Below are 22,801 nucleotides of genomic sequence, written 5' to 3'. Positions count from 1 at the left end.
GCTGAGATGGGGTCTTTTCGTGACACTTTCTTTTCGGTATGTTCTTTTAATGTATGTCTATTGTCTGTGTTTTTACGAATAAAAACTATTCTATTCTATTCTATAGTGCCACATCAGTACATCACTGGTATGGGTCATACACATTTTATAGTATGATTAACTCGTTCGCGTTTCCTGTAGACATCGGAAAGTTAGGCGAATTTAAAGCTATTTTTTACGCTGCACGGGACAGAATACAACTTTTCAGTACTTGAGACTCAAATAAGTAAAATGGAATGTATTATGACCAGAATCATTAGATTCGGATTAACTTTATTTGTGTTGTCCAATGACCTTAATTAATTTCAAGTTTTTCCAAACTCGATATTTCTAAGACTAAAATCAACTTCTGAAAGACAATAAAATTCGCGTTGCATTTAAAACTTAACTAAAACGGTTATAAATACCGCTTAAAATGGAATAAACTGATTAAGATCGGTCACTGCATAAATGTAAAAGAGCTAGTTAGTTCGAATCTAATTTGCTGTCTGGGGGAATTTCTAAGTAGACTGTCTGCACTTAGTCATTTCCCTAAAGGCTAAACACAGGCAAGCAATGGTTGAAGTATCTAGATACAGTAATACCTTCCATAGTTCAAAAATAATTTACCTTATATAGATAAATTGTAAATACGACTTCTAGGTTATAATTTTGGAACGTATGTAGATATGTCTAGAGTTAGACCAAGAAAACTGCAATGATTTTGATAGCATACGCAGTGCAAGTGTTATTTATACGTCATAATTCTTAGAAGTTTGACGTTTAAAATAACATTTGCACTGCTTGTGCTATCAAAATCGTTGCATACTTATCTTGGTCTAACTCTAATTCCTTGCGACGTCCTACTGTCTACTATCTGTCGTAAGCCTTTTGACGTGTGAGATGGCATAATTGTATTTAAATTTGACATTTTACTTCAGTATTTCGTTTTCTATTTCTTTTGTCGATTTTTTGGATTTGTTTTGACAGAGATCTACTGCTTACAGAAACATTAGTTATAGATAGAATAAAAAAAAACGGAATAAATAATAATTAAAATTAATTTATGTGATTTCTTGTTAAATTATAAGTAAGTGAATTGTAATTTTAGACGATAGAGACAATTAAGTCGGTATCAATTTTTTTTAGTAAATATTTGATATTGTAGCTCCCATTACTGGTTATAATCTAATAATCAATGAATGCCATTGATGAGACTCATTTGCATGGAAATAATGCACAATAGAATTACTGGCAATTAAAGGTTAGATTTAAATTCCTAATGATTTTATGAATAATGAGGAAGTATTTACTAAGTCGATCAGATCACTAATCTGAGGGCTATTCTTAATTGCATTGCATTGCCTCATTGGTTCCTAAGCTGTCATGTGCACTGGTAAGCATATTCAAATATCAGTTCAGTTTTTAAAAAGAAATAGCTTCAGTCCATTGGGACAATTTAGCCAGTGTCAATGTATTGGGAGCTATATATTCGACGAAAATTGTACGGTTAGTAAAATTTTACAGACAGAATTTTAGATAATTAAGCACTTTGGCTTGGGCCAAATTATGTTTTTACTCGTCTCTGTTTTTAAACGAAAACTGGAACAATTAAGATACCTAATACCTATCATAATATCCATCGATAATAATGGATCTCCGGTGGCATTAAATGCAATGTCACCAAATCGGAAAGCTCCAGCGCTTAGCTTAAACTATGAAACTGAGGAGAGCCCACACAGGAGGATTATTGCAAGAGCCATAGAAATATTAGAAATAGATGTAAAGCCTGACGAGTATTATATGATCACGCGCCATGTTGCGGAATTTCACTGGAACTTCTTTTTTTTTACTAAACTGAACTGTCACTCTATACATGAGAATAACAGCGCCCTCTTGATAATGATCGTATATTCCTGGTCAGACTTTAGTTACGCTGAGTATGGATGGTATAGAAAGGATGCCAATCTCTTATGGCAGAATTGTTGCAAAAGTGACCGCTTTCAGCTTTAAATAATAGTTCCTAATCTCTCCGGTGGCGCTAGTTAGGCTCTGGGACATGAGTATCACATGAACCATATAAGGCAACAAATAACCCGACCAAATTACGTAGGTTGTTTTTGGTATTTTTCGGTGTATGGTGGCGCCGCCTAATTACTGTTTTTTGATGGACACTTTTCATACATAGAGATTTGGCTCCTTTATATAGTCTCCATGACGCTGAGGTTAGCAACTGTCAAAGGTTTGTATAAATGGCGCCAGCATAGGTTTTACCTGTCTCTAGTTTTGTTCTAGGAGATTTGGCTTAAACGGCTACATCCAGGCCAATAAATTTCAAAATACACCAAAAATTTTACACTTCGCAGGACTGACAGGTAAACCCTATACTGGCGTCATTCAAAATACGCAAAGGATGACTCACGCGGGAGGTCCTCATTCCTAAATCCTAATAGAAGGATGTACATCCTATACCACAATTTCTAATTGTTATCATAACCAACATTGTTTTATCGCCACTAGTATAATTGCTTCGACAGTCATCACGTGCAGCTTCAAACCATCTATAACAGTTACGAAGACAAGCAGATATGCAAAAACCACGTAAACAGAGTTACGTGAACGTATGCGTAACTGCCGCGCCGCCGGCGCATCCACTCGCGCGCACGACCTTGATCGTGAGCGAATAAATCAATTTTATATCGTGCAATCACTTTTTACTTCAGGCGGTTGAAAGTGATGGGGACTGCAGCCCAATTTGAACTTACACAGTGACATCAAAATTATATTTAAAGGCAGCTTTGATACACAATACACAATTTCCTGCTATTAAAAAAGTTGCATAAAATTTAATTATAGATGTCATTGCGCAGCAGTGCAATATTTGCAAACCCTATAGCTATACAGTTAAGTCGCACACAATTCCCGTGGGGTAATTTTTAAGCACTGGTCTGGTTAGACTTCTTAATTACAGTTCGTTGGATAAATCACGTAATAAATGCCCTTATAACATCATAAAACAATGATAGCGCGTCGTATCGGTCACCTTGCGATCCTCATCAATCATCCAATCATAGTAATTAAATCGGTACCTTGTGTTCAGGGTAAGTTCCAAATGCCCTTCTAAGGTAAAACCGTAGTCATTATATTGTCAAGGGATTAATCAAAGACTACTATACACCAATACCAATCCGGCGGAGCAGAGAAGAGATGTGGATTACGATCAATGTTATCGGTGATTCCCCTCATCTGCTCGTCTCCTCCTTAGAGAAAAGGCAGCCTGATTATAGTTTTTAACAAGAACAACCGACTTCACAAAACAGTCTGACTGTCAACCTTTTATGGCCTTAATCAGAAGTACCATTTCACCTTTCTGAAAGCAAATGCTCGATGTAAACAATAAAGTTAACTGAGATTTCAGCATCTTTTTTATTTCATTTCATTTCATTTATTCCTTGCTTAGTGTGTGTACAAAAGATCTTATGCATAAATCATTACATGTCTCAACACAACCCTGTGAGGGTATTGCAATACATTTAAAAGCTAAGAACTAAAGTTAGGTACTTTACAGAATAACATTTAATGTACAAATGTAATAAGTTAGGCATTTGAAAATACATATTAAATTAATTTAAAAATATGACAAAATATAATTTAATTTAATATAATTTAATTTGATTAAAATATATCTTAGGCAATTGTTAGGCATTAAAATATATATTATATATAACAAGAGATAAACTAAACCTGTAGGTTAACTTTAATAGTCCCTGTTAGCACTTCAAGTCAATAAATTCACAATCAAATAGACGTAATTATGAAGATTCGTAACGAAGAAAATACCTTGTAAATACACAGGAAAAATGGTTACTTGTTTTTTTTTACTCAAATGCGAAACCTTAGTGATCCTGTGACCGTCACGGTTCAATTAAAAAAAAATATTCTTCCGTGAGAATAATTAAATAATAATTTTCAAACAGACATTTCCTGAATAAAGTACATGAAAAAATCTTCAGATAATGTTTTGTTTACTACTGAACCAAAAGACTAATATGAGTATATATTTGTAATATGGTATTTAGAAACATAATTTTATTTTTAAATTCTCTATTCGGCGATACTCAACAATTGCCGATTTTTCTATAGGTACGAGGTATATAGGTAGGTAGGTATTTTTAAAATTTTGCGGCCCCAATTTTAAATTTTATATAAACTTTATTAGTCAATAATCTTCTACAGGATCTATTGGATATCTAAGTTTATCTTATGAATGAATTCATCATCATTAACTTAAGAGTTATTCTCCTATCTCCTACCTTGCGCCAGCTCTTTGACTTTTTGATACGACACGACCCCTACTTTTTCTTTTACTTGTTCTAAAAACCTGCGTCTGCGTTTTTCTGTACCCCGCTTGCATCCTATCCGCCCCTGCAGGATAGTTTTAAAGAAGTAGTCGTGTCGTAGTAAGTGTCCAATCATTTTTCCGCGTATATTTGCAATAGTGTTCAGGATAGCTCTCCTTTCACTCACTCTTCTTAGCACCTCCTCATTCGTTATCATGTCTCCAACGAATGCCTTCCATCGATTTCATCCATTAACCATTTATAATTATTTATTTATTTGTATTTTTTATTTCATCCATTAGGTAACTAATTGTAAAAATTAGAGAAAATACAGAATTCATATCCATACTAATATTATAAATGCAAAATTAACTCTGTCTGTCGGTTACACGTTCACATTTTAAATGCTGAAATGATTTGGTATGAAGATAGCTTTAAGTCCAGGATTAAATATTGTTCAAGGCGGTTCATATGAAAACACTAGTTCTACGCAAATGAAATCGCGGCCAGAAGGGTACAGAGACGCGTCAAAAACATAACCTAAATGTTACTATTGCTTGCTCAATAAATTATTCTTCCTACTTCCTACTAAAATAACCACAAAAGCTACCTACAAACTTTTAAAGGTCCATCTTCAAAGGTGTTAACGACTAAACACAAATCAGATCCGGAAAGGGCACGGAACGCGAAAGAATGACGCTAAGCAGTTCCTTGACCGGGAAACTTTGTTCGTTATCTCGAGTTCTGCCTCTCTATCGCTTTTGCTTTGAGCGATAGAGAGGCAGAACTCGAAATTTCGATTTTCGATGTTCGCGGTTGAAGTCAGTTCCTTGACCGCGGAGAAAGTTTTCTGGATGATGGATGGGTGGGATCACTTTCGTGGCGAACCCGTTCGGGAGTCATGGGTGCCTTGCGGGTATCATTTGTGCTTAATGCTTTCTTTTTTATTTTACTTATACCATAGAGAAATAAGAAAGCTTAGAGCTCCATAAATAAATAAAAACTCATTTGTAATAAGTTTAAAGCGAGCTTTGCGCTTTGTAATATTAAGTTTTAAGCGAGTTAAAGCTTTTTCATAATACCTTTTACCATACCTCCCATACAACTTATTAATTATTTAGTAAGGAAACGGATGTATGCAGTGAGCACTCAAAGTGTACTTATTTTTCTATGCTTATACATACTCTAGCAAGCCAACTATTTCAGTTAAAAAAGGCGCGAAATTCAATATTGTATGGGAGATCTTCGAGCTCACATTTTTCAAATTTGTCGCCTTTTTCTACTGGCTTGCTAGAGAATATTTTAGGTAGGTACATATATTTTTTTATATGTACATCTTAGAAATTGAAAATTGTGTCACTATACAACATTATTTACTATTCGAATAGCGACGTTGTTCCATTATTCAAATGTTTAATTTTCGAGTACAATTCATAAATAATATTTTGTATAGTGACACTATGTTTCTCAAGAAACGATATGTAGAAAATAAGGAATTTAATTAGGAATTATACACTTTCATTACTTTTAGAGTGCTTTCATTTTAAGCTTTAGTTGGTAGCTTTAAGCTGCAGTTTTGATGATGAGGTCCGCAAGGAAATAGAACTCCACTCACACTCCAAATAAAGAGGGCTCAAATGCTTAAAATTTAATAGGTAATAAAACTTTTCAGTAGGTAACTATTAAGCAGAAATGCAGAGATTTATCCCCATATTCATAAAACTTTACAAGGTCCAATTAGTTATCTTTTTTAATACCACTACGGTGGCAAACAAGCATACGGCCCGCCTGATGGTAAGCAGTCGCCGTAGCCTATGGACGCCTGCAACACCATAGATATATTATGAGAGATATTTTATGTTTCATTAAAATAATAATCAAAATAAAATATTACAAGAATCTTAACCTAAACTAGAAACTAACAAACACAAAAACTATTGACAAAATTTTATTTTATTATATTTTATGTTTTGTCCCTTTCTTTTAATGCATAAATCAAAATGACAGATATAGACAAACGAATAATAGCTAATTGAGGCTTACAGTGCGTTTATTGATAACACCATTATGCTATAAATTTGCCTTCCAAGCCTTCTAATTTTTATAACATGCATGATGTAGGCTTAGTAAAATGTACACACACACACAAATCGTCAACTTTTAAAATGTTCCCGAACATTTCTGACACATTTACGAGTAAACTAGTGTTTTAAGTTATATTATTTCATAGCGTGCTTTCAATTCCTCTAAACTGTATCAGTTTCCATTACAATATTATATTTATAACCATGTACCTAATAAAACAAGAACACACCATTGTAACACTAAACAAGATATCATTGTCCCCAAAAAACCTGATCCCAAAACAAGTAACTCCAATGTGGACTCCACAATCATTTGTATGCTCTTCCCACCATTTCCTATCATAAAAGAGAAATGGTCTAACCCCGAGGCGTTGCACCCCCCTTTCCTGACTAGAGAGGGGGGGGGGGGTACACGCGCAGCGCCGGGGCATTCCACTATCGCTTTCTGAGCTTTCTTCTGCGCAGCCTTGGTTTTTTGGGACAGGAGTGGCGTGGAGACGTGAAGGAAAATGAAGTGCAGCCAAGCCTGACTGGATCAGAAGAACGGATATAAGTGTATGGTAGTACGGAAGAATTTTGGGGGAAAATATGCTGTAATTTTATACTAGCTATTAATCTAGACTAGAAATACCTAGTCTGGTTTAAGTAACAAAATCCTTTTAGCTCTATTTTGCAGACGAACATGTAAGTCTCTTTTATTTGTGTCAATTTTCCATTGATTTCTAGCAATCTTTGCTTACATTTCTTTAATTGTAGCTTTCATCTTATATCTGGTTATTATTATTTTTTAAATCGGAGATAATTTATGATTTCCTGAAAAATCTTTTTTTTTGGCAGTTGTGTAAAAATTTGTCGATAAGAATAGGAATTCAAGTAATGATACATAAAATGTATCTGATATATTTTCATCTTACGTTATAAAATTACTTATATCTAATTTCTGTAACACGATACTCTATGAATTTAGTTGTATAAATATAATAATATATTCCTACTTACATACGAGTGCAATATTTATGTGTTTTTGTATTACATTTTAGTTTGTATGTCAAGATTTGTTAAGTATTTATTTGTATTTTAATGAAATGTAGGTAGTCTATTATGTATTTGACATTTTAACAGACCAACATACATAAAAATATATAATCTTAATTTTTATAATCCCAATAAACAGGTGGCGACTCGCACCTCTGTCCCGGAGTGAACGAACTAAATAGGCAAGATGCTCCCGGCTCCTACTTTCTCTGGGGTTAAGGCCCTCGGCCGATGACCCACGCGGGTAACGCGAAAATCCGGCTAAAAGGGCCATGATGGTCCTTCGAACCGGATACTAGAGAGGATTTGATTGATGGTATATTAAAATAAGTAGGATGCAGGAGCATCCTACTTTCTCCGGGGTTAAGGCCCTCGGCTGAAGATCTAAGCGGGTACTACGCGGAAATCGGGATAAAAGGACCATCGTGATCCTTCGAACCGGATTGTGGAGATAGGGTTTCATTGATGGTATATTTAAATAAATAGGCAAGATCCTGAATCCTACTTTTTTTGGGTTAAGGCCCTCGGCCGATACCCTCTACGCGGATAGTACGCGAAAATCCGGTTAAAAGGACCATCATGGTCCTTCGAACGCGATAGTGGAGCTATGGAACGTATGATTAATGCTCCCGTCCTTACTTTCTTTGGAGTGACCCCCCCGCAGGAAGTAAGCCAAAATATGGCCAGAGGGACCAAAGATCTTTTTTAGGGTTCCGTACCCAAAGGGTAAAAACGGGACCCTATTACTAAGACTCCTCTGTCTGTCTGTCACCAGGCTGTATCTCATGAACCGTGATAGCTACACAGTTGAAATTTTCACAGATGATGTGTTTCTGTTGCCGCCATAACAACAAATACTAAAAAGTACGGAACCCTCGGTGGGCGATTCCGAGTCGCACTTGTCCGGTTTTTTCTTTACATAACAAACTGCGTACGATGTAAATAGTGTGACAAATGGGCAAAGATATAGTGTACTTATACTAGTCTATAAACTCAAAGATAAAATAGAAAAAGAAAAGATAGTAAAAATAGAATTAGGAACAGTGTGATAAGGGAAAAGTGTGGACTGAGCGAAGATGTAGTGACAAAAATTGAGAAAGGTATGTTGAGATGGTTTGGACACGTGGAAAGAATGAGTGAAAGAAGGCTAACAAAGAGAGTGTATAAGGGAGAGGTAGAAACGGGAGTTGGAAGGGGCAGACCTCGGCGGACTTTCTCTGATCAGATCGGGGAAATCCTAAAGAGAGGCCAGGTCAAGAGCACCCTAAACCGGCGAGCGTGTATGAGGAATGTTATGAAAGTGAAGGAAGCGAAAGAGGTATGTCAGGATCGTAGCAAGTGGAAATCCGTGGTCTCTGCCTACCCCTCCGGGAAATGGGCGTGATTATATGTATGTACGAGTATGTATGTATGTATAAACTCTATAATGCTTTAAAGAAACCTATATCGACGGAAGCGAAAACATATATAGCAATTCGATGTTAAGATGGATAATTAGTGTAAATAGCATGTGTAGAACAGGAGTAAGTATGTAATTTGGAGAAAGATAGTCAGTGGGTCGATGAGTGTTGAATATGTTGATCGACGAATCAATGATCTACATCTTTATGCAACGGGTTATGGTGTTGCTTATGTTTATCGCTTGCAGGGGGTCGAGATAGCGATAGGAAATAAACTGAAGGTGTCATATCCTCAGGAAAAATTTACCAAGCCCTCCAGCGGGGGAGGCCGAATTTTAATCGCGTCTTCAGCTTACGCGGCTAACGACTTGGACTTCTTAGCTATCCCGTCACTACTTTAAAAAGGCAATTTAAAATATTGTATAAAATAATTTGATTTGTTCCCACAAAGCGATAGGCAGTTAGGCATGCTTCATAAATAAGTCTCTTTTCATTAAAAAATACTTACATATTTTTCATATTACATCTTTGTTACTTTATAATTAAGCTGTTATAATATCGGTCGTTCTAAATATATTTAAAGGCTGTAAAGCACGAATAAAATATGTTGCTACAAGTTGACAAAATGACCCATTTCCATTGTTCTCGAGCGTAGAGCATTTTCCATTGCCGTGCACATCAAAAGCTCGGCCGCCACCGAAAACTGCATAGAGCGGTGTCAACGCACCGCACCACGCACACCTGCTGCGGGCCTTGCTCATAGGTAATGAATCTTCTCAAATAATTTTACGCCTAATACCCTAATCTGGTAAACAAAAGCCATTGCTTCTTTTATGTGAGCGTTCGGCCATTGTACACGCGCACGCGCTCAGACACGATGGCAAACAATGGTTTTTGTTTAACAGATTAGGGTCTTAGGTGTAAAACTCTTTGAAAAGATTTATACTATGATTTTAACTTAATACTCAAGACTTTTATTACAAAAAAATTTGAAATTTGAAATATAGGAAGTGAAGTTCAAATACTTCTAAATTAATTACTAACGAAGAAATGTGTATAACCTAGACATATGTGGGTGAACCAGGAGTTGTACATGTACGGGAGCACTAACGTGTACCGAAGTCTTAGAATAATAATTCTGTTTAAATATCTTAGATATATATAACAATTTATAATGTGCATAACATCAAAGATACGATCGACTTCTTCGTGTTATATAAATATGTCTGAAAACAATGACATTTACTTAATAACTTCCTACTTTTTAAGCCGGAAAATGCAGAGCGCTTTAACCAATGGTCGGTGCGGAGTGCTTGCACGTGGAAGGCCGCTCTCGCTCAGGTCGCCGACCGATTCCCGAGCAGCCTGCGCTGCGGGATCTATGGAAAAAACCGGCCAAGTGCGAGTCGGACTAGCACACGAAGGGTTCCGTACCATTGCGCAAAAAACGGCAAAAAAATCACGTTTATTGTATGGTAGCCCAACTTAAATATTTATTTTATTCTGTTTTTAGTACTTGTTGTTATAGCGGCAGCAGAAATACATCATCTGTGAAAATTTCAACTGTCTATCTATCACGGTTCATGAGATACAGCCCGGTGACAGACGGACAGACATATGGACAGACAGCGGAGTCTTCGTAATAGGGTCCCGGTTTTACCCTTCGGGTACGGAACCCTAAAAACGAGCCTCCACGCATTCTGATAAAAATCTGATATAATGTCATGCCGGGTGGGCCCTGTAACACGAGCAAATAATTAAAACATATATTGTATTGTAATCCTCAAATTATAAAACTTTTGTTTAACAACATTTAAAAATTATGAAGTCATATTAGATTATTTTAAACAGGGTCACTCACGTATTATTAAGTCGAGTGACCCGGTTTAAAATAATCTTATATGTTTGAGTCTCACGGGAGTTTTATAGTTAAAATTATGAAGTCTTTGGACTTCCTATTTTTCATACAAATTAATTATTACCTTGAAATAAAATTGACGTTGCTTGTCACGCTTTAAACATGAATTTTGTTATAATTTACATTGAGTCTTAAAACAAACTTTAAAGTGTAATTAATAATCAAAATATCAAGATACAAGTTATTTTTAAAAATCGCTGAATAAATGTTGGTCAGTTTTAGTACAGCCTAGAGTTCAGATTATTGCTCATGTTCTTTTCTTTCTTCGTTTTCTTCTAGGGGCTATGTAAGGCTCCAGAGCCTATGTATCACTGCGACCATCTCTGATCTATTGTGATCGCCACCTACTACAACTCTCGATCCAAACTTGCAACTTCAAACAGCTGCAGGATCTTTTTGGTTTTGAGAGACTTTAACTCCTCCGGGCGCAATATATGTCCACCCAGGATCAAGTCACGAGTGCGCATTAGGCAGGGGCACTCTGTGAGGATGTGTAGGGGCGTCTCCTCTGCCTCCATACAGAGTCTGCACCGCCCCATGTCACGTTTCCTCATAGTGTGCATGTGCTTATTTAGGCCGCAGTGCCCGGTAAGCACCCTAACCAAGTTGCGCAGTTGGTTCCTAGGCAGCGCCAAGGCGCTCGAAGACGCCTTTTTGCTGAAGGCCTTGATAAGCGCTTGCTCATGTTAAAGGCCCCACCCGGTATATTTACACGAAGCAATATGTACATTGTGTGTAATATTTCATATTAATTACAATAAAACATTTATGGCGTTATTCACAGACGCGCTACAATCCTCAATTAGCAATAATCATCTGTCATTCTGATATACCGTAAAGTCCAGAAGCTCTCAACTATTGTCCAAAAGGTCAAGTGTGACTATTAATTAAATTTCGCAGTTCTAAGCCAAAATTATTTTCATAAAATACCTACACCTAGCCTAGTCTGCCTATGAAAATTCTATGTACGAACTAAGCGAAATTGTACAAGTACAGCTGGTGCCAATGTAGTTCGAAAGGAAATATAACATAAGTACCTACCGTGTTACAGAAAAGACTCAATAACGTATGGGAATATTAAATATATTAATAACGGGTCACTCACGTGTTTTAAGTCGAAAACGCTCGACATGTGACGCGCGTTATTAATATATTTAATATGTCTGTGTCTCACGGAAGTTTTGTTATTAAAACGTATGGGAATATTCGCGCTTGTACCATCTCATTGAAACAGGAGTGCCTTCAATCAAACTCCTCAAAAACGTCTCACAACATCTGAAAATATAACGTTTATACGACATTTTGATTTAGATTAATGTCACAGGTGTATGAATGGATGCGGAGTCAGCGCATAAAACAATGGGCGGGATTAACGTCCGAGTGAACCTTCTGCGGTATGCGGCATGTGTTCTGTGGAAATTAGTCATTCAGGTTGACCACCCGGCGGTTATGCTGCCTTGGTACTTTTTGGTGGTAACTTCGTATTTTCAAGTAAAAGTAATATTTGAAACTAACCTGGGCCGATTTTAATTTTGTTGTTGAATATTTTTTTCGCCAGGTTTCGATTAAATTTGGTGGATACGAGGTGGATACAATTTCACCGTGTAGGTATGTCCTAAAAAAACTTCCTCTGAGTTAAGATAATTTATGGTATTTACGTAAGTAACTCAACGGAAAACTACATTCACTTATTACGGGACTAGTTGTGATTTTTATATTTATTACACTCAGAATGAGGAGCTCTCCAAATCAGCAATATTTTATCCTAATGTAACAAAAAATAACGATAGAAATAAAAATTCAGGTATTAGTGTCTGCGTTTCAAAAATATATTCGAAGACAATCCGACGTTAACATGGGTTTTCTTTTCTCCACGAGCTTAAGCAAATTTTCTTAACGTTTAAAAAAATAGGCAAGCTGGTGGGAACCAATGTAGACGCTTGGACGAGTTTATATGCCTTAGGTAATTAGATATATATTGTAAAACATAGTGCCCTTTATAGGAGCGTGCTCAGCGAAGGATTGCCGCGACAGCACGACGCGGTATCTAGCACGCTTACATAACGCGCGCCGGCCCGGAACGGAACACTTTCGATGCCGAACGGACAACATCCGAAAACTTTACGTTGTACCAGTTTTAAATAGAGGCTTTAAAATAGCACAATTTATCGAATAGGCTTTAGGTTTATGAGGCAGTATTTCCGGACTGATAAGACCGTCAAACCTTCAAGGAAACAGCGTACTCCCATCTTAAATTTCGGCAACGCACATGAAACCCCTCCGGTGCAGGTTTTCAATTTCCATGCATTTGCCCATGGGCTCCGGTAATTCTTTACCATCAGGTGATTAGCCTGCTCGTTTGCCACCTATATCTTAAAAAAGTTTTGATATGTGTGAGATATAATTTTGGTCAGTGCTGTTTCGGCTAAACCTTGTCTAAATAATAGTGACACGGATAGAGATCGGATGTCTTTCGATCCGACTGTCCGACTCGTGGGTATCGAAAGTGTCCGTTCCAGCCTAGTTGCAGTAAAGTTATATAAGCTAGGTGACGCAGTGACAAGCAAAATTAGTGCACAGTCGACTGTGAATTTTTAAAAATAATCGTTTCTATACCTAACATGCAAGAAAGCTCAGTAAATGGGTCAAAACGTTCGGAAAATATGCAAGTTAATTTTTGGGTACGGTTGATGCCCTTGAGTACCAACGTCGCCATACTAATTGTATAGAAAAGTGGATACCTACTTATTAGAGATGTACCGACTAGTCGCCGACTAGTCGGGAAAGTCCGGCCACATTTGTAGTTGGCGATTAGTCGGCGATTAGTCGGAAACTAGTTGGTTAAAATGGCCGATTATGCCCGCAGCGGGCAATATTAGAATTCTAGGCTTCGTGAAATACCGTCCCGTCCGTAAAATTGACTTAATATGTTACTTTTTAAAGACGGCCTTACAGGCCTTTACATGGTGCGCATGTTCGCTCGGCATTATATGAAGAGGCCTATCTTTACTTTTGAAATCTTTTTCTACAACGGACATAGACGGACGAACGGAACTCTAAAATTGCGGAGATTCTAAAATAAAATGATGGGAATTATTTTACTTATTTCACAACAAAATGCAACGCCTAGATTGTAGATCATCGTTGTTACCTCACGGCTAGGAAGCGATCACCGTTCTTTACTTGCGCAACTGTGTCAGAGTCGTGTCAGATGCAAAACTTTTGTCTGAGGTCAGAACTGTGAATTTTTGCGAATTACTTATTTACTGCATCTTCTTTGAGCCCATGATTTTAGCTTCTTCAGACCAGGAGTCTCGCCCAGTAGGTAAAATCACACAACACCCAACACAGGTAATTAAGTATTATCTTTGGTGTTGCCTAAGATTTTATTTCCTTTTAAGAAAATATTTTGTCTCAGAAATGCGACGTTCAAATAATTACACACCTGAATCAAGATATTCGAGTTAGTTTCGGACCATAGCAATGGTAGCGTTTGTACTATAGTTGGGTGGATTTATCGTTCGCTTTTGTTTTTTTACTCACTTTCCAGAGAAATAAGCACCTCATACTAAAGAAAAATTTGTCTTACTTTTTAATACTTTTCATTTGTTTGATGAGTATGCTTGTAAAAGACGTCACTGTATTTTTATCGTGTGTTGACTTGTGTTGAAGTTGTAACCGATAGGTGCAGGTTCAGTGCTCGGCTAATAAACTCTACCCTGTGGTCATACCATCATCATCATTAACAGTATATGTACATCTAACTATTGGACACAAACCTCTTCTTACAAGAGTTTGGGCTTTTATTGGGACTACCAATAAAAGCCCAAAATGTACCGTAAAACAACTCTGGCAGGAACCTTCTCGCGGACAATTTACGTCATCGTCATTTAAATTTGGAATTGGATTAATTAAAATAAAATCGAAATTCCTTCAACTCTAAGGGGCCCACTGACTATCAGTCCGCCGGACGATATCGGCCTGTCAGTTGTTCGGAACTGTCAAATTTTTTTTCTAACTGACAGGCCGATATCGTCCGGCGGACTGATAGTCAGTGGGCCCCTAGATGCCACTTGAAAGGATAAGTAGTTTTCCGTTGAGTCACTAAAATACTATTATACGTTATCGTAACTTAGAGGATTTTTGTAGTAGTACGATTTGTGTAGGATATACGATATACGGTGAAATTGTGCTTATGCTGTACAGAATAGGGAGCTCTATCTATCTACCAAATTTTGACAAACTTTAATGAGAAAAAAAATGGATAACACATCTAAAAAAAACTCCCTTCTATGAAAATTCTACCCCCGTCTTTATTGAAGAGTGCTCCAGTTTTTTTACTATTTATTTATTACTGAAAGACGCCGCTGTATTTTTATCGCGTATTGACTCGGGCTGAAACTGTAACCGATAGGTGCAGGTTCAATGCCTGGGGAACGAACTTTGGCCAATGGTCGAATGAAATAGAATACCGTAAAATGGTCCCACTTTGCTCCAATATTTGCTCCACTTTTAGGAAAATTTGTTGGGTTCCGTACCCAAAGGGTAAAAACGGGACCCTATTACTCCGCTGTCCGTCCGTCTGTCCGTCTGTCTGTCTGTCTATCACCAGGCTGTATCTCATGAACCGTGATAGCTAGACAGTAGAAATTTTCACAGATGATGTATTTCTGTTGCCGCTATAACAACAAATACTAAAAACAGACCCATACATCAAACGTGACTTTTTTTGCTGTTTTTTTCCGTAATGGTACGGAACCCTTCGTGCGCGAGTCCGACTCGCGCTTGGCCGGTTTTTTAAACTGTTAATTACAAAATATTCAGACGAAACAAATGTTAAGAAGAACATCTTATGTAACATATTTTATCGGTAAATCAACTTAATGAATTTTTTTATTTTATAAAACGAAGCTTTGAATAAGGAGCACAAGATACCCATTGTTTGGGGTAATTTTGCTCCTACCTATAGTTTACTTAGGGGTGCAAAGTTAACCAATGATGCGATTAATAGACCCCGCATAAAAAGAGATTAATTTTATGACTAACGTAGCTGTTCAAAATATATACACGATTTCGTTTATCTGAGTATATAGTTAATAACATAGAAATATTATACTTTATAGTAGGTACTACCTACTTACCTATTTGCAATAATATAATTATACATATATCTGCTGATGTATTTATAGGCGGTCGAGCCATAAGACCTGTTGTTACGTTTGGTTTTTAAAAGTGACACATTTACTAACCCATTCTATAGACTATTTCATAAAAATAATATATGTTAAGATATAAATGCGAATAGGTGTATATGTTAATAAAACTGCAAAAATTGCGTTTTTCTTAATTTTTGGAACCTTTATTTGACTAAAAAACTCGTGCGTACAATATTTATACATTTTAAAAAGTACATCCAACCCTGAAGTGCATCGTCCTGCATTTTAAACCGTTATCATTTTTTATCGTGCATTCATCTTCAGCATTTTTCCTGCGAACTGCAAATGCATTGATAAGGATAAGCTATGTTTGCACACTTTGTAAGTTAATTTTTTCCGCGTTTTACTAGATAATTCACAAAAAAGGCAAATTCTACATAAACTGATTTAAATTTAATTATAAGTACTTAACGTAAGAGAAAACTTCAGCCATAGTAGCAGTCAGCACTTTTCTGAGTAATAATTTATGATAACAATTAAATGATGTAATATTGTATCAGTTGATTATCTTGGAATTGGAATCCAAGTTAAAAAAAACCGGCCAAGTGCGAGTCGGACTCGCGCACGAACGAAGTACCAATGCGCAAAAAACGGCAAAAAATCACCACTTAATTATTTATTTTATTTTTAGTATTTGTTGTTATAGCGGCAACAGAAATACATCATATATTCTGTGAAAATTTCAATCAACTGTTTAGCTATCACGGTTCATGAGATACAGCCTGGTGACAGACAGACGGACAGACGGACAGACAGACAGTGGAGTCTTAGTAATAGGGTTCCGTTTTTACCCTTTGTGTACGGAACCCTAAAGCAACTTGACATAGATGACACACTTGTAAAAAATTCTGCATCTACTTTGTTACAATAAATACCTACTCTAAGTTATGTTATGTGACTTATGTGTGTAATTTTATACGCATTTTATTGACATAAGTACTCGTAGGATAAGAATGTTGTCAATATTCTATTTAAAATCCAAAGTACTTATTGTAGTGACATCTAGCGGCGAGTAGCAGCATTACTTAAACTATGCATAAACTTAATGGTTCTCTATGTTCGTTTAGTACATCGCTTGCGTAGTATCACGACAGGTCGGTAGATGGCGTAAAAGACAATAATTTTGGTTGAACCATATTTAATAATTTCAGACAGATTTCAATTTGTAATTTTTTTTTAATTATTTTGCTACAGTTGTAGTTCAATTCTAATGGTACTTAAATTTTATATTTAAAATGTAACGTTATTTCTATTTCATGTAACTCATTCTCATAATATATTAACACAATCTATAACACTCAAAATAAATGCTGGTTTAAATAAGTAATTTATATTATAAATGAGGATCGTATATATAAAAAAAAATCTAAATATAAGCATCAAAAAGAAACAAAAGATATGTTTCCGCCCGGGATCGAACCGGGGGCCTTCTGCGTGTTAGGCAGATGTGATAACCGCTACACCACGGAAACGGATGTCAGCTAGGGCCAAATTACTTATCGTATAGTTACCTGTTTACATAACGTCATATGTTACAAACCAAGGAGGAGCCATTACGATAAAACTACGCATGCGGTTTACAGTGATTTCCTACTATAATCAAAGATTTATACAAAGAGGATATAATAGGATAGAGCAGTACTGTCATAGTAAATTTTGTAGCCACAGTAAATTCACTGATTCGTCGATTGAGCACTTTAGCCTACGACGGACAGCGACAAGTGAAAAGCTTATTTGGACTTTAGTATAGTAATGCGATTGTGGGGCAGCTATATTCTTGTTCAAATACTAAGTTTCGTTTTTTTTAAATAAAAATTACTAAAATTTAATATTTGACGTTTTATATGTGCCTAATCTTGACATCCGCATCCGCATCCGATGTCAAAAAATCGGCACCCGCAACATCCCTGTCACAAACACACGTAACCTTATGGAATGTCGCACCTGGCTAGTGGCTAATTTTCCTCCATAAGATTCTTCTTCTTCTTTTCGTGTCGTGGCTCCACCCCCACTTCTATACGATGGATGCCCAGTAGGCAGCGGTGTTGACAGCCCTGGCTGTCGCGTCCCTCAGATCCAGTTCCGAGCAGTGATGTGGGCATGCGGGGCACGCCAGTAGATGTGCCATGGTTTGCGTTGCTGTGTCGCAGGTACACTGAGTCGAGGGGCTACGAAGCAGTCCCCATCTGGCCATGTTTTGCTTACATCGACCAAGATTTAAGCACCAGTTGTGCACCTAGCGAACACGTATGCATTTAGGATTCTAGAGTTAAGGGACTGAGATTTTTGGCAACGGACGTTTTAAAAGTTATCATTTATTTGCCCTCGCATTACGCATCCAAGGCCACGCCACATTAAAGTCCGCACATGAAGGACCCCTGGACCAGGGAACCAGGAATCGTAGATTGACCGACGTCACGGAACAAACTGCAATTAAACAATTGAGCGACCAATCGAAGCGCGTGGCGGAACAGCCGGCAAAGGTCGCTGCATTGTGTCAATAAACATTCAGTGTAACCAACCCAACCAGTCTGGCCTAGTTGGTAGTGACCCTGCCTATGAAGGCGATGGTACTGGGTTACAATCCCGGTAAGGGCATTATTTGTGTGATGAGCACAGATATTTGTTCCTTAGTCATGGGTGTCTTCTTTGTTTATCTGTCTGCTGTCTGAGTACTCACAATACAATTCTTGAGCTTACAGTGGGGCTTAGTGAATGTGTGCAAGGATGGTCTATAATATTTATTATTTTTATTTCTTATTTATAAAACGAATGGTAATGGTAAAGCGTCATATATTGCCATTGCGCAAGCCGGTTTAATTTCTTAAAAACCACCGAGACTAGAGGATCTGTAAACTGTGGAACTCACGAATCAATAACCACAATTTTGATATACATTACAAAAATGGAACCAAACAAAAATCCCTATAATTATTGAGCATGCTTGCAAAATTTCACGAGGATCAGAGAAATGCGACTAAAGGAGAACAGCCGGACATATGTATAATTTTTTCTCCCAAGCTGAAGCTCTTTGGCGGCAGGTAAGGACAACGAATTTAATTTTAATGGGGTCACTTTGTTTGACATAATTATTGAAAGTCATAATGTAATGATTGTCAGATTATCATTAGTCATAATTCTGAAGCCGTTAACTTTTCAGGATCTTCGTAAGGTTATCCTATAGATAGGTTAGGTTAGGTTTGTTTTATGGCAATCCTGAAAAGTTACGCATTTTTGAGAAAAACCAAATTAAGACTAACGAAAATGCGGATAAACAATACATTATGACTTAAAACTTTATGAGAAACAATAGAGACCCAATTTAAATACCATTTTGTACCTTGTCACAGTGACGGCAATAGTATGAGGTCGCTAGCGACTTTCATATCGATTGTCACTATGACAAGGTACGAAATGGTACTGAAATTAAGTTAGATATTGATATGAATGATATGATAATTATGATATTTATGATGTGTATTAGTTTGCGCATTGTACTGAGTATTGTCGAAGGCGGCGGAGCGTGCAGGCCTTTGGTCGGCGCAATCAAGCGTATACATGCTTCTTGGAGACCTTACCGATCCCTAGGTACTCATGCAGTACTCACACAATAGTTTAAGATTGTAAGTAGACCGATTTTTATTGTAGTTTCGTATTGAACAGATTGCGATAAAATTTGGTGGAAAGATAGAGTTCCCTATTCTGTACAATATATGTAAGCACAATTTTCCAAAGTCCCAAACAATCTGCCTGAGTTACGAAAACGTATGGTATTTTCGTAAATTACTAACTCAACGGAAAACTATTGCATATACCTATATATGCAGTGATTATGCATTTTTTGCGCTCAGAATTTATTCATTTATTCAGTTTTTATGGGACGATTGAACTGTTTTTTGGAGCTAAAAGAGGTCGACACCAATAAGTAATATTCGGACTATAAACTATGTCAGTGATTTTAGGTCCTTTTCCAAACGCAGTTCACTAAGCACTGAGTGGACGGCCGTGAGTGCCCAGGATCGCGGATAATATTGTTATAAAAAGAGTATCACTTGAATAACTTAAAATAGTCACTTGAATAGCTTGAAATAGTTACAAATTGTTAATGTGCGTTTTAGACCTATCGTATTTTTTTATCGAGTTAAAGTTGTTTAATCAGGTTTTTGAATCGATAAAATTAGGTACTAAGAGATGCCTCAAGAATGCTATTCATATTTTTTGGAAACTGTATCATGATCTATACACGCTCTACGATTTTTCAAAAACTGCTGGCTGAACCCACTGCTTAAAACAGAATATTTATAACAATTATTTACGTAGTGTTATAACTGTATCGTAAAGAATCATGTTTACGACTATTTAACTAGGTTGTCATCGTTATTTTTATAACAAACTCAAATAAAGAGAGTAACACACCGTACCTACCTATTGTTTATCGGCAAGTATTTATTTAGGTTAGGTTATCTCTGTCAATGGTGACCTTGTTATACCTAAATAGGTACATATCTTTTACAAGTATATTTACTGATCTTGTTATTGAAAACGTATTGTAATACTTTTACCCACTTAAAATAGTCAAATAAAAAAAATAGTTAAAATAAATAAAAATAAAAATAGTTACAGTTTTTAATTTTATTCTCAATTTCTAATTTTAATGTTTCACAGCTTTTATGAGCCATGTTGCTTGATAAATGAAGTATATAATAATAAAAGCACGAACCCATGTATTTGCAAATCTTTTTAACGACTTTAACGACGCTATTTCGTTGTTTTTTCTCATCGACCTGTTTATGGCTTCATACTTTTCTCTACATTAGAGTTATGCAACGAATAATAAGTATTTGTAATTTCAATTTAATCTAAATATCAGTGCGTGGCGCTCGCGGATTTATACGAACGATAGATACGAAGTAATGTTTCGCGGCTCAACTGTACCAACGCTACAACTACACGTCCTACACCTCCCCGGCCTAGAAATCCTGGCATGCGTTACCCTTAAGTGTGTTAATCTTAAAAAGGTTTATTAAGTTATTGATTTGCCCCTAAAATAAAAGGCCGGCTATCGGCTATCTACGCTTTGCTTTCGTATTCGATTTGCTTGAGGATTCCAAGATAGAAAGGAATTTGGGTTACGGGCCCCGTATACGCTTTCAAAATCCGATAAAGTAAGGCAGGAAGGCCTCTCTTAAGCGATCGAGCAAGTTCGTCTTTTGAGATGCTTAGCGATGCTCGTTGTTAATACTTACCGCTTACCGCTAGTGGCGCTGCTATGTATGACAAAGCGAATATGTTACTCATCAGGAAAGAACGGTATGATTCTTGGCCTTCAGCCAACGATTAGCTGTCAAACATCGTTCTTGTAAGACATATACATACCTACATCAGAACGATTTTCTGTGTTACAGAAGCTTCATTGCTTCATTGATATTTCCATCCTTGACCGCCTCACACCTCTGCTGCCCTAGTGCATTCGGGCGAGCAGATCCGGATGTTTAAATATGATTTACTGTTCTCCGAGACAATTGACCGTTTACGAACCCTAGTAGTACGGGACTACGAGGTTAGCTAGTTAACTATAAGATGTAAGTACAGTAACATCTTAGCTGACCGTATGTCTCTGCAATATGGGTGGTATAGTCGTTCATTCGTTTGGACGTAACCTAAGCTATTTGAAGAACAATTCCTTTCTTCCTTCCAAAAATCAACACGGAAGGAAGAAAGGAATTGTATCCGCTGTAATATATGTTACACCAGATACAATTACGAGACTCCACGTAGTGGCTATTAGTGTTTTTTTTCTCCAGAATATGTGCTTAACCGTTCACAGTAATATCGTCCACACGAACCGAACTTAGCCTTATATGATGACCTTTTATTTGTTGACCGAAGACTTATTCGAGTTTTCTGATATTTAAATTCGAAAAGATTCAAGATCCTTTCGAATTAATTTTCACATATCACTCCTTGGTTCATGACCTTTTTTATCTGTGTACATATTTGGTTTTATTTCTTTTCGTGACATGTTGGCCATGCCACAAAACGAAACGGAATCGCGTCTCCCCGAGCTCCAATAGACGAGACAGTCACAAGCCGTTGCTCGTGTCGCGCGTCTGTACGCGAGTATTGCGAATATTGTTCGACAAATGCGCGAGAATTATGCGATATATTAATTTTGCGCACTTCTGACGAGAGTTGATGTTTGAAAGTGCGGTGATTTAGTGCGAATGTTTTACATGTAATGGTGGGTGCGATTTGTGATGTATTTTAAAAGTTTGATTTAACTTATAAATAATTATTCAATTGATTTAAATGTAATTAATCAATTATTAAAACATAGGAGTCTATTAACTAACCTTTTAAGTTCGTGAGGTCACCCTAGACCTAGACCCTAGAAAAGGTGTAAACGAATTTTCATAAGACTTCCTACGAAACCCTTAGGTGAAAATACACCTATGTTACATGTAGGTAATACAATCTCTGTGACATGTGCTTATTAAATAAATTCAAATATTTTTTTTCACACAGTCTGAAATAATATATCATTAACTTAATATCCTATGTTAGTCAATCTTAAATATCAACAGGATTTGCATTCATAAACTATTCTGCTCTTCTTCTACTGTACTTACAGCCATAACAATGTTGTGACTTGAATAAGACTTTCCTTTACGTTCAAAATTGAATAATGCCGTACGTGAATTTTTGAAAGGCCATTCTGACTGCAAAAGTGAATAGGTGTAAGTGAATTAAAAAAAAACTTTCATATTGACTAAAGGCGAAATGGTGTATC

The 22,801-nt window shown here is 36.7% G+C and overlaps 1 protein-coding gene and 1 non-coding gene across 2 annotated transcripts in view; one reads left to right on the top strand and one right to left on the bottom strand.

Annotated features, from left to right (window-relative positions):
- LOC134751013 (uncharacterized) overlaps nucleotides 1-22,801 on the top strand; it is a 182,143-nt gene that overhangs the window by 100,644 nt on the left and 58,698 nt on the right. The window lies entirely within an intron of this gene.
- Trnav-aac (transfer RNA valine (anticodon AAC)) lies at nucleotides 17,411-17,483 on the bottom strand. The gene has a single exon. It is a non-coding gene; the product is annotated as a tRNA-Val (tRNA).

Source organism: Cydia strobilella, chromosome 21 (assembly GCF_947568885.1).
Source record: "Cydia strobilella chromosome 21, ilCydStro3.1, whole genome shotgun sequence".
NCBI lineage: Eukaryota > Metazoa > Arthropoda > Insecta > Lepidoptera > Tortricidae > Cydia > Cydia strobilella.
This window is presented reverse-complemented; position numbering and strand designations above follow the sequence as displayed.